This window comes from Ctenopharyngodon idella, chromosome 22 (genome assembly GCF_019924925.1).
Source record: "Ctenopharyngodon idella isolate HZGC_01 chromosome 22, HZGC01, whole genome shotgun sequence".
NCBI lineage: Eukaryota > Metazoa > Chordata > Actinopteri > Cypriniformes > Xenocyprididae > Ctenopharyngodon > Ctenopharyngodon idella.
In genome coordinates this window covers 10,312,176-10,321,971 of record NC_067241.1, presented here as the reverse complement: position 1 = coordinate 10,321,971, position 9,796 = coordinate 10,312,176, and positions in this window count along the sequence as shown.

Sequence of the window (9,796 nt, the reverse complement as noted above, 5' to 3'; positions counted from 1 at the left end):
AAGTCTGCAAAGTTGCGACGCTCAAAGTTCAGTGCAAAGGGAGATATTTTCTTTTAAAGAATTCTCTGTTTAAGGACTACAACAAATGGCTGGTAGGGACTACAACAAGGTTAGTGACATCACAAACCACAAAATTTACATAAACCCTGCCCCTGAGAACACGCAAGAAAGGGGGCGAGGCCATGTTGGGCTGCTTTAGAGAAGAGGAAGAGTTGTCGTAGTAGAGTGTTGTTACCATGCCGTCATTTTACGCCGGACTGCTTTACAAACGAGGGTCAATTCAAGGCTGGATTTGCACAAAAGATTAACATGACGGCTCATGCTAGTCGATGAGTTGAATCAACTCCACAGCAACTGCATAAATTTATCCACTAACCATTCAGAAACGTCCAGATTCATTCTATAAGTTGTAACTTCTTCCTGAGTCTCTCCATCAGTGTTCGACTCTGGTTTGAACATGTAAGGCTGAACACCGTTACTGACAATCGTCATTTTGGCTGCGGGAGATTCTCCAGCTTTGTTGTTTTTGAACAACCGAAAGCATGAGCTGTTAAAGCTCTGCCCTCTTCTGGAAAGCGGGCCGGGAGCAGCAGCTCATTTGCATTTAAAGGGACGCACACAAAAATGGTGTGTTTTTGCACACCCTAAATAGGTGCAAATTTGACAAGCCATAATAAATGATCTGTGGGGCATTTTGAGCTGAAACTTCACAGACACATTCTGGGGACACCAGAGACTTATATTACATCTTGTAAAAGGGGCATTATAGGTCCCCATTAAACACAAGCGATTCCTTCGTCACAGCATCAACAGCCGTTATTTCTGTAACACAAGGTCACGTATACTGGTACAACATACGTTTTGAGTGCTTTGGATAAAAGCATCTGGCAAATGAGTAAATGTAAACAGGAAAGGCAAGTAAGTGAATACCTATGCAGAACTTTATTTTGTATTACTCCCAAACCTTTTATGGTTTGTTTTTGAATATTTATGTGGAAAAATATCAAGACAAAATGCTTCCTATCAATTCCCTGGAGAGAGGGTCTGTTGGCTTTTTCTGCTATGTTGGAAATGCCAACATACGCCTGGCTTTTATCACCGCACACATTCAGGCATAATAGTTCAATCTCGCGGCACTCATTCTTGGGTCCAGCCGCCTCGGCTCTAATTTCGTTTTCGCAGGAGACTGAAATCCTCCTCTTGTCTGGCATTAGCAATTAATGGCCGATTTTAAAGGTCAAAGAGATGTTTTTCAAATACAACCCATGTTTTTGTTCAGCTCCCTCATTGGAAATGTCGTCACTTTCATATGCCATCAAAAAGTGACTTGCGTAGAGGACAAGAGGGGTCCGTGGAGGCACAACGTGTCAAAAGACTTGAGACCGTGTGTGCTTTAATTTTCATCAAGCAAAGACGTTAATTAGAATTCATTAAGCCACTCGATTTCAGTATTGTCTTAAGCCTTGTAATTTCTTGTTTTCTTTCTGTTGTCCCTTATCAAAAGAAAGATAGAAATCTAAATTGCTTTGCGAATGAGGTAATCACACAATTTATTGCCAGTGGTGCAGTATTCCATGAGGCCACGTGTTAATGCACCGCACGCATTGTCTTTATGCCGCTAGTGGAATTTAATGAATGTAATCGGGATGTATTTCAAAGCACGTGCTTAAATAAACCTGTCAGTTTGATTTGTTGTCAGAAGATCTACTGACAAATTGAAACATCTTGGCACGTCTTCCGTTATGAAGAAGGAATTCTCACTGGTCTACATGAAGATCAGCTGATGTGATGTTTAGATGACTGTTGCCTTATGGGAATATTTTTTAATGAAGTTCCTGCACCCGATGGGCCAGTTCAAAAAACAATGTAGGTGCTGATGCTTTAACAGCACAATAGGTTTTTGCCATATTGGGTAAATGGGTTCCGCCCAATCCATAGAAAGAGTCTAATAGCACAATGTGGACCTCTAATTCCCATAATCCACTTCACCCCTACAGCAGGGGCCACACAGCATCAATCACATTGTGTTCTCACGCTCGCCAGGATCAGGTTTATAAAACGTGGAGATATTGAAGATATTACAGTAATTTAGTTTAGTAAATGTAGCCTTTGTGCATTGGGGTGAGATTTGGACTGGCACTATAGTATCATGTTTTCTTGTTTTCACACATGCATCTTTTTATTCATGAGTTTGACACAGACAGGCAAACAGAAACATGGAAAAGTAAATGAAACTTTGGTGCGATGGTTCTGTTGTTCTGAATTGATTTGATGCAGCATCTCTCGTGAACCTTCACCTTAAAATCAGAGCCAGCTGAACTCACAGTCAAGACCTTGGCAGAATCTGACGAACATGGAAAGAAAAAGTGCAAATCGCAAAGGCTGCAAGAGTCTTGAGTTTGAGAAATTGAATATTGTATGCCAAACATATTTAATGTCTGCGTCTCTGACAATACAGTGTGTCCGCTGTAGGAAAAGATTAATAATAGCCTTTATGTAATTACATCAAAAGCCTGTTGGGACATAATTCGCTCAAAGCAAAAGAGAACACATGATGGATCATGACTGTGTGTGTGTAGTTCAGGTTTCCTTTGTCTGAAGCATTACAAAGACCCTATTGTCAAGATGTCGGTTCATAAAACAAGATAAATGTGTATTGTAAACCAATGCATATCAATTTTAAAAAGTTATATTATTCTAATGACCCTTTACACACACTCATATAGAATGTTGTTTTTAGCACAGTGTTTAATGGAAAGTGCTAGAATAAGTGAGATGTAATGGGTATTTGTTATCATTTTGAGTGGTATATGGTTTTTGAAATTCTGTGAGTGTGTTCTAAGTTTTCATGTGCTATTTGATATGTAAATTAGTTAATTTGAGTATTTAATTAAAAAAATTTGCATATCACCTATGCACATTCTCAGTTGCTCTCTTAAAGGCACAATACATGTACGATTTTTAGATTAAAATATCCAAAAACCACTAGTACAATGTTATATATTTTGTTGACTTGTGTACTTACATTATCCCAAATGTTTCCAACAATGTTTAAATACAGAGAAATAAGCCATTTTAACCAGTGTAATAACCCGTGTCATTGTGTTGCCTGCCAATGACATCATATCCGTGTTACCCTCGATTTCTGAATTCTGTAGAAACCATGGAAACACCAAAGATGCTTTAATATATTATGTGTTTTATTAGACAGGTGAGCAACTGTTTAAATACTTTTATCGACAGAAAACTAATCATGTTATATAGCTCAAAACGGTTAGTCTTATTGTGTGAATGTCTTGTTTTCTTGATTTACCACGAGTAACATGTTTGTACCCCAAAAGTTTGTACCCCAAAATCAGACAGCACTATTTTGTCAAGTGGCTAACATAGTATAATCAAAAAGAGCTTTGTTTATAGTAACAGTAATACAGAATTTTCTCCAACATACAATGTTTTAAAATGAATTTCATGCCATTTAGTAACACAAGTAATCCAGCTTTTATTAAAGTCCCCCTGTAGTCAATAATTCTATCCCTTAAAACTCATCTTTGATCACCAAAATGACATTTTGATGATATTTAAACAGTTTTTCATGTGAGAGAAAATTTCTTCATTCCTTAAAATAGCTTGAATGTAACTCTACACCCTTGCCTCATTTAGTATACGCGGATCAATGAATATGCAAATTAGCCCCGCCTCCACTCGCTCAAACCAGCTCAAAGATCCACTCGGTCAACTTACGAATGCTTTGAACAATTCAGAACATCAGTGAAGGCCTAAAGTTCATCATAACATCTTAATATACATCACACACCCACCATATTGCTAAATCTACATGATTTTTCATATCAACAGAAAAATATACCAGGATAACCTGGCTTCTCTTGAGACTCCACTGCTAGTTTGCTGTTAATGATATGCTAAAGCCTGCCGGCACGTTGATGTGATTGGTTACAAGGTAGTTTGTGACGTCACAGTCACCAGTGATTTCAAACTGCGGGTTTGAGACTGTCTTTTTTTCACTGCAGTTTTAATAAGAGAAAATACTCAGCAATGGTGTTGACTGATGAATTTGCACATGGTTTGTCTTAAAGCATATTAAAAACACCACATAGACATATAAACAACATTAAAAACATGATTTTCACCACAGGGAGTCTTTAATATGATATTTTAATATCAATCTGGCTTACTGCAGTGTGCAACAAGTGTCTCATACCAATCACGCTATAACATAACTTTCAACACACTCAAATGTATTTTTAGTATGATTGTTTTGATGAAGTAAAACAGCGCTGCGTTACCCCTCAATTTTAATTAATCAAATAAAGTGACCTGCATGAGAAGTAATTCAGCACTTGTGGTTGTTTCATTAGAATGAAATAAAATAATGTGAATTTAAGTGATCAAACATAACTGCAACAAAGTTCAAGTTCGGAGAAGGAGGCGGCATACGTTAAAAGTAACGTTAAAAGTGGCAGCGGCCGACTGCGGCATATAAGCAGAAAAAAAACAGCAACGTAAAATGTCCCAGGCTCTCGGCCCCACCCTGCTTCATATCACAGTAACATTAATAAAACTTTAATACATTAGCTCATCCATCCGAGTCCCGTCGGATTGCTTTCCATTAGCTGTGGAGGTGAAGACGACAACATATTTTTAATAAAATTCTAACAAATAAAATTAAATTTTATACAGTAAATATAAGAATGATATTTTAATACATTTTATTCAGTATTTAAATACTAATTTTAATATAACAAATTAAATAAGTCAAATAATTTAAATAAAAACAGGATGCCTTGAGGCCTTTTATTATTTGTTGATAAATTCTTAAACATATCCATGAAGCTTTACAGTTATCAGCTTTTTTTTTTTTTTTTTTTACTAAAACATCTTTTGAATATGTACCTATAAATGTTTGCTTTCTATTTATGTCTGTTTTTGTGTGCGTCTGAGTCTTGTGTGTCCCTGTAGGTCCATTTTTCTACTCACTCCAGTGCCCTGCAAATATCCCAACCCTGTCTGCAAACCCCTCCACTCCATTCCCTCCACTCCCCTATCCTCAGCAGAGGCTCTCTCACGCGTGTCCACACAATCGCAGGGCTGTAATTGGTATGGTTTACACTTCCTTAAGAGCAAATCGAAGCCTGGCTAGACAGACAGCATTGCGGCAGCCAGAGCTGAGGGGAAAAACATAGGGGTCTGCAGAGGCTAGGCTTTTCTTTTAGAAATTCAAAGCAAGCGCTCTGTCTTTTTTGGGGGGTCCTCTTGTGGGGAGATTGGTGTGTTTGAACAGCCTCCAGAATCATTTCCCATAAAGCCTGTGTTGGGCTAAATTAATGTGAGGAACATGGCTTTATTGGGAGATCCCCAGTCGAGAGCTGTGAGTAAGCAGACGCTCTTCTCTCGACCTGATGCTTTTTCCCGAACCTGCTGAGTATCTGACTCCCACACTGTCTGTCACATTCTGTTTTTAAAAGAAGAATCTGAAGCCAAACATGTCATGCTGACAGACACAGTGCTCCCTTTGAAAATGTTTTAGTTTACCACCTACATGGTGTAAAACTCAGGGGACTACTGCTGTGGATGTTGCACACTATTGTAAATTCACAAGTAAAGTGTAAGCGTTTGATTTGATTATGTATCCGATAACAAATTTATGATGTTGTGATTATTTCAGAGATCAATTGTCACTTGTACAAGCTTGACTGCATTGAATATTTTGCTGTGTGTAGATCAATACGATGAACATATTAAGACCAATATATTGGCTGAACCAATTATTCAACTGTTTTATTTTGCTATTTTGAGATTATCATCATTTGTGTGTCAGTTTTAAAATCTGTTTACAGATTTATCAGTGCCATATTTTATGCTATACAATATACAGTATGTGACCCTGGACCACAAAACCAGTCATAAGGGTCAATTTTTTGAAATTGAGATTTATACATCATCTGAAACCTGAATAAATATTGATGTATGGTTTGTTATGATAGGGCAATATTTGGCTGAGATAAAACTATTTGAAAATCTGGAATCTGAGGGTGCAAAAAAATATTGAGAAAATCGCCTTTAAATGAAGTCCTTAGCAATGGATATCCACTCACAAAATTAAATTTTTGATGTATTTATGGTAGGAAATTTACAAAATATCTTCATGGAACATGATCCTTACTTAATATCCTAATTATATTTGGCATAAAAGAAAAATTGATAATTTTGACCAATACAATGTATTGTTGGCTATTGCTGCAAATATACCTGTGCAACTTATGACTTGTTTTGTGATCCAGGGTCACATATTTTGTGCAAATATTGTAGAAAAAAGTATTTAGAATATAAATTTTGTATTTATACAGTTGTCGAATTTGATTGGCACAATAGTGCAGTCCAACAGCACTGGAACTGTCACCAGTAGGTGGCGACAAGTGATTTAAACGATTCATTCAAAATACTGATTCATTCTGGAATGAAACAAGTGACTCGCTGCGTCCAAAACCCCATACTGTAAAGGTATTTGGTTTAAAACCAAATTTAAAAAAATATGTTCTAAATGAATGTGTGTAGTATAAATGAGATTTGGATGTACTACATCTGCTATGTTGTCACTATCATGTGACCTACAGCGTCAGTTGCGTCTCTTCACTGCCATTCAAAAATCCTCTCCTGTGGCCTTGTGGGATAGTAAAGCATCCAGTGGAAGCACACTTCAGTATCTCACCGGTACTTTTCAGCTACTGTTTTATGAATTCTATGAATTCAGCCATACTACTCGCCTCACATAATGTATAAAACTATATAATATCGAAGTAGGCATTTGTGAGCGAGTCAATGAATATTTCACTCAACCGATTCATTCCGAATATTGATTCATTCATTAACAAAAAAGTGACTCTTTATGAGTGAGTCATTGAATCATTCATTCATCTGATTAATTCGATAAGGCTGATTCATTCAACGCCACTAAAGTTTGTTGCTTGGATAGGTGCTAAAACTGCTGTGGCTTTGTTTGGAACTATTTTCATTGGCAGAACAAAAGTAGACAAAGTAACCCACAATATTGTGTCTGAAATGTAAGTTACTCGATATTAACGTTTTGTTTATTGAACTGTTGTTTAAAAGCAGTATCATACTAGTATTTTAGTGTATTATTTAAACTCCCATCAGTCGACCACTAGAAGATATCCAAACAAAACATATATTTGAAACATTTTCATGGTCAGATGTGCTTAATGTAGGTCTTTGGTACAAAGCAAAATACTTGAACCTCTCTGTTGCTGCCAGCCCTGCTGCTGTGCGACTGTGTTCTCTGCCGCTCTCCGTGATTAATGAAATCCATAAGCCCCTTCTGCCCTTTCTAATAGATTTATGGACTGCATGGTACAATAACTTAGTGTTTCATTGTACATTTGTTTACCTTACATTGATATTTGTCATGAGAGAGCCCCAGGGCTGCCCTTTAGGTGCCGAGTGGCCTGATTTGATTGGCAATCAGTCTATCACACTCACCACTGGAAGACGGCTGAAGCTGAGTGACTTTCTAATATAGTAGTCACACTTTGTTATAATTTATCATGTTAATGGCATTAAATGATGCATATTTTATAATTTTGTTACATTTAAATTTTTTCCTTCTGAAGTCCAGTTACAATGTTGATCAAGATTTATTTTTGCAAATTTTAAAATCCCTTTGACTCTTAAAATTAAACACTTTTTTTTTTGCTACTGTACTTTTAAGACTAATATATGTAAATTACATCTGGAATCATGGATTAACCTCTGTGTACTGGTGTAGTTTACACTGTTGTTATTCAGGATATTTAATGAGTTTATAATTTCAATCCTATTGTGTCAAAAGGCTCATTTTGGAATATGGTATAATTTTAAAATTTGCACCTGTTCTTATTTGTATTTCATGCTCATTAGAGCTGTTAGACAACAGGAGGACTGCTAAGACACAATTACTAAAAGTTATTAATGCAACAGCTGCAAGAATTGTTTCAACCAGCAAGGGAACTTGGAGAAAGTTTCCAAAATTGTTTACAGAGATGTCTATAATGGTTTCTCTTGATACTGGGAAGTAACATTAATAAAAATACTTCATACAAGTGAATAATTAAACTGAAACATACAGTTGATTTTGAGGCTGCTCTGTGCCGAGGGCTATTAAAGGAGACACAGTTTGAACAAACCGATCAAAACAGCAGCCTCAAGTAAAGAGCAGCTGGGATTATATGCTCAATGAAACATTTCTGAAGCATTTTATAGAACAGAAATCCAAAGAGAGACGAATTCAAAGCAATGCAATCAAGCAGTGCGGAGTGAAGTACAAAAATGTTCAGTGATTCCAGATAGGATTTGACAGAGCATCTCTTGAGAGTGCAAGTCTGCAGGAGTTGCCTTCTCTTGAGGTCAAGAAAGAAATCTTGTAGATTATGCTTCGTCCTTCTTGAAAAAAGTGTGTATACTGTGATACAGTACAGGGTATTAGCATTTTACGTTACAGTGTATCAAATTTGCATAATGCCAGCCAATAGTCTTCATTGGCTGCCCGTGAACAATGTCTACTTTGACCCGCCCTCAAACACTGTAGTTGTAGCTGAGGTTTGATTCGTGTTGAAATGTCGAGAAGAAGCCATTTTCACTGCTGCAAATTTGGAATTGGAATTGACACAGAAAAAACCACATCATCGTTCCTGTTCGTATCACTGTGAGGAAGCCTCGAGAGCTGATATTCAGTTATGATAATAGACGTTTCGTTTCTGACACGCATTGAAAGCAGTAGACCAATCACAACAGAGAATCGAGTGCCATGGGCAAAGAATGCTGGGGAATAGAAATCCCAGCCCAGTTTCAGTTAAACTTAAGTTCATCTAAATTAAAAGAAATGAGTTCATAAAACTCAAAACAATGAACCAGTTCAGTTTACTTAAAATATATCAGTGCTGTGAACTCGAAAGAAAAAGAAAGTGCTAAATACTCATAAAAGTTAATTTGACTGAACTAATTTGTTTCATTTGAGTTTGTCCTACTCAAACCAGTTAATTGTTTTGAGCGTTAGGGTTTACAGTGAAAAGTTGCTCCACATCTGTATGCATTTCTTTTTTCTGTGGAACACAGAACATATTTTGAAGAATGTTTAAACTGTTTTTGTCTATATAATGAAAGTCAGTGTGGTCCAAAACAACATTGGACCCCTTTCCTTTAAGGTTCTTTTGTACAGTACGTCACATGAGAGAAATATGCTGTACACATAGTGCATCAATTCCATTTTGAAGCACTAAGCGAAACAGTGATTTCTTGAGACGCAGCCGGCTGGCCTTGCTCTCGGGCTGTTGTATCTGCAGGAACTCTTCATCAGAGAGAGTGAGTGTGGTCAGGTCTCAGGCAGACACCGTGAAATGGACGCGACTGTGGTTCACGGCTCCGGGCCCGGCACATTTGCTAAGGGCCATTAACGTCATGCCTTACCGGGACCCAGCGGTCTGCCATTCACCTTGTCTGCAACCCCCAAGTGTGCTGAATCTGTGGAGAAATTGTGCACGGACCTTTTCTAGTAGAATTCATACAGAACTGCTGACATTGAGGACTGATGATGTCTATCAGTTGTATTTTTGAAAGGTTCAAGAGGTTGTCAGAAGTCAAGCCATAAATACTGCAATTTTAGTGGTACTTGCTACTGCAGGGATGAGGGACTTAAACAAACCTCTTATGCTAATGTTGAGTAACTTGTCCCACAACGTTTATGCTGTGGACATGAATCTTTCAAATAGTGTGGATTGTTGAAGAG